The 3,676-nt window shown below is 36.0% G+C and overlaps 1 pseudogene; it reads right to left on the bottom strand.

Annotated features, from left to right (window-relative positions):
- Positions 1-1,232: 1,232 nt before the first annotated feature.
- LOC140503588 (heterogeneous nuclear ribonucleoprotein D-like pseudogene) lies at positions 1,233-1,866 on the bottom strand (annotated as a pseudogene).
- Positions 1,867-3,676: the final 1,810 nt, after the last annotated feature.

Raw genomic sequence — 3,676 nt, 5'->3', positions numbered from 1 at the left:
AAATTAAAAGGGGTTTGTACAAATGAAACCAGTGTAACTAAGACTAGCTTTATATTTAAATACTATATATACATACATACTCATATGTATACATATACACACATGTATATATACATATGCATATACATATATGTGTATGTGTATATATATGTGCATATATCTATATGTGTATATATGTATATATATGTATATATGGGGGAGCAGGGGGTGGAAGGGTATGGATGTGGGTATATGTATTCTTATACATACATACACACATATATTCACTTTAGCCAGTATATATTTTATATGTACCTTAGAGTGTAACCTTTTTTTATGTAGGAATTGTTTCATTCTTTGTACTTGTATTCCTAGAACCTAGCATAGTGCCTGACATATAATAGATATTTAATAAATGCTTAATGGCTGATCTTTAGAAATGTTGAATCTCTTACCCTAGGATCAAACTTGATTTGTGACTGAAAGCAAACCACCCCACTAAGCCCACTATATCCAGCCTCAGCCCCCAAAACATTCACCTTTATATCACATCTAGTCATCTATCACATCTAGTTCCACATACTGCAACCACCAGAAAGCCAAATCCATCATAGTAACAAATAAACCCATCATACTAACCAAGAAGTCTATACACATTAACAGGCTTTCCCACAAACACATTCACAACCCTAGTTGCCTGCTTCCTGTGTCCTTCACAGTTCTGACTAGATTGACCAAATTCTCAACTCTGCTCCAGCTCTGCCTCTTCCTGTTCCACCCATTCAACAATCTCTACCTATCATATGTGCCTTAAGCTTCCATGTGGTTTAAGCAGGTCACATGGGTCTATTAATGAATGAGAAAGATCTTCCCATTTAAATGACCATTATAGTAATTTACTTTTGAGTAAATTTAACATGAAATTATACAAATAAAATTTGTATAAACACAAATCCACATTTCTCATAACACAGATGGCAAACAACAAAGGGAAAACAAGAAAAGTAAATCAGCTTCTATATGCGTTTGGACACAGCTGTGTCATGTACACTTAAAGTCTTTTAGAAAATAATCAACTCACATTAATAGAAGACTGCTCTCCATTTAATGCCATCATTCTGCAAGATAGGCTGCTGTAACATCTGCACCTGTTTTCTCCATGTTCTCCTTTAATATGGTTGAAAATTGTTTTTGTGATCACCTAGGGATACTTTGCTATACATTCTTTGCCTCCCTTGTCTACAACCCCTAGACTAATCCCACCTTGTCTGCCAGCTGCAGCACCAACCTCCCTTCTTTCTGGTGTTGCTGTTGCCACTGTATACCTCTCTGGGTGGCACAACTTGGATTTCATGCTTCCAAGAACCAATCGGATGGTATCTGTTTTCTAATAATTTCTTTACTGGTTCATCTGTATATGTGATAAAACAAAATCTTCTTCTTTCATTTGTCTTTGTGTCCATCAATCTCCCCAAATGCTCCAAAATATTCTTTGATTTATTCTTCAGATGTATCTGAGATCAGTCTGCCTACAAATACTTTTTGTTGGGGGAGAGGGTTCTTTCCTTTAAAAGTTTTAGTTCTTTTGAGGTCTATCAACTTGCCATCCAACTTGTGTTCTTTATCCAAGACCTTATTGACACTGGCAGCATCTTTGAAAAGCACAAATCTGAATTCCTTAAATTTTTGTGTAACGGAATCTGTTTTAACTGTGCAATCTACCATCTCTCCAAAACTGAGACAGGTAAAACTGAGATCTTTCTTGCTCATATCCCAGCTTAGCCCTCCAATACACATTTTACTGGCATTCTGATAGTTCTTGCTCAGGTTGATTTTTCAACCCCCAGGAAAATTTTTCACATTGCTGTACTCCTTCACATCCTCCATCGGTGTGGGACTGTTGGCTCGCAGCAGGTGGCAAGGAGAGAAATTCTCAGTGTTAGCATGTTTTATAGAGCTGGATTTAAAAATCAACAAAGCCAGCTTTTAAGCAAAGGTCCTCCAGATTACAAATCCAGGGCTCTTTCCACCAAACCTCACTGTTCTGACACAATTTTGTTTACAGTCTTTAAATATGTAATCATAAAGAATATTAAACAATCAGGATAAGCCTGAATATCTGATCAAAGTCAGGAGATCTGAAACAGATAGAAAACAACAATGATGTTAAAAGTGAGGCAACTCTTACCAGAAAGGAAGAAACCTGTTTCCTCCTGGCCACGTAGGGTATGGCCAACAGTGAATATGGTCAACCCATAATTTAGACCACTCCAGTGTAGTATTTACCATCCCTAAAATATCCCAACCTCTGGGTTCCCTGGAAGCTAAGCTTAAGTCAAATAAGGATGAGAATTCATCTCTCTCATTCATGAATTCAATGAATAGGGGTATATGAAGAATATTTATTTGAACCTTTTGGAAATTTTCCATGGTATAAAATTGTGGCCACCAAGTCACTGTCTCTTTAACACTTGTTGCTTTCTTTTATTCCACTGAAAATGAGGGTTAAGTTTATGCATTATTTAACTTTGTCTTCTCTTAGAACCTAATGCAGTGACATGAACATACTGGCATAGGTGTTCAATGAATATTTATTGTATTTATTAAATAGCTATATGGTAATATTTCAGTCTTTGATTTTGTGGGGGTTTTTAAAAACACTCCTGATTTTAAATTTAGCCTAAACTCAGTCTGACAACTCTTTTTCAAAGAGCATTGTTATATGTGTGTGGGCCAGCAGTGACTTTGTTGTGTTTGATCACATTAAGATGACTAAAGTTTGTTCTCTGACTTAATATTATTTAGTAGGAGGAAATACAGTGTTAGGTGGATAGTGTGCCAGACAGAGTCAAGAAACTTAAGCTTTATTTCCAATCTTGCTATTTATTTGCTATGTAATTCAAGCAGTCTCATCTACTTTGACCTCAGTTTCTTCATCTGTGGTGTGGAGAATCTCTAACAGGTCTTCCAGATTTCATTCCGAGTTTCTAATGTCTTTAAATATAGTAAATGCCCTTACACTTCTCTAGCCCTACTTCATGAGGGCTTATGACAGACTTTGAATTCAAGGATATTATATTCTTTTCTAATTTAATAAAATGGTTGACCCCTTATAGAAAGGTATGCTATATATGTATTCTTTAAAAAGTTCTTTTTATTTTTCTTCTGTCAGGTTGTTCAGATTCTTCTTTAATGAGCAAAGATCTGATTCAGTTGCCTTCTTCAGACATTCCTGTAGCTATACATAGTTCAAAACAAAAAAAAAGTGAGGCAATTTGGTCTAGGTGATTCCATAACTGGAGGAAGGAGATAATACTTCAAGTCTTATTCAATAGTTCAATAACTGAGCAAGTGACTTTTACCTCTCTAAACCTCACTCAATTTCTTCATCTGTAAAATGGAGATACTAAAAATCTAGCAAGATTCAGGAATACCTACCACAGTTAAAGTCCTGTACTAGATGCTGAGGTTATAAAATGAAAATGAAAGGTGAGGACAGACTAGATTCCAAAAAGGATGGGGGGGGAGGGGATAGCTAGGGCAACAACAGAGAGATGGGAGATGAGATAATGCTAGTGAGGAAAAGAACAAAAGACAATTAGGCTAAATTGCAGATTGTCACAGGGAGAGTAAAATATAACAAGGCAGCAAAAATAAGTATAGGCCGGGTTGTAATGAGCTTCAAATCTAAAGCAGA

The sequence above is a fragment of the Notamacropus eugenii genome, chromosome 5 (assembly GCF_028372415.1).
Source record: "Notamacropus eugenii isolate mMacEug1 chromosome 5, mMacEug1.pri_v2, whole genome shotgun sequence".
Classification (NCBI taxonomy): Eukaryota; Metazoa; Chordata; class Mammalia; order Diprotodontia; family Macropodidae; genus Notamacropus; species Notamacropus eugenii.
Note: the sequence above shows the minus strand (reverse complement) of the source record. Positions and strands in the feature narration are given on the sequence as shown.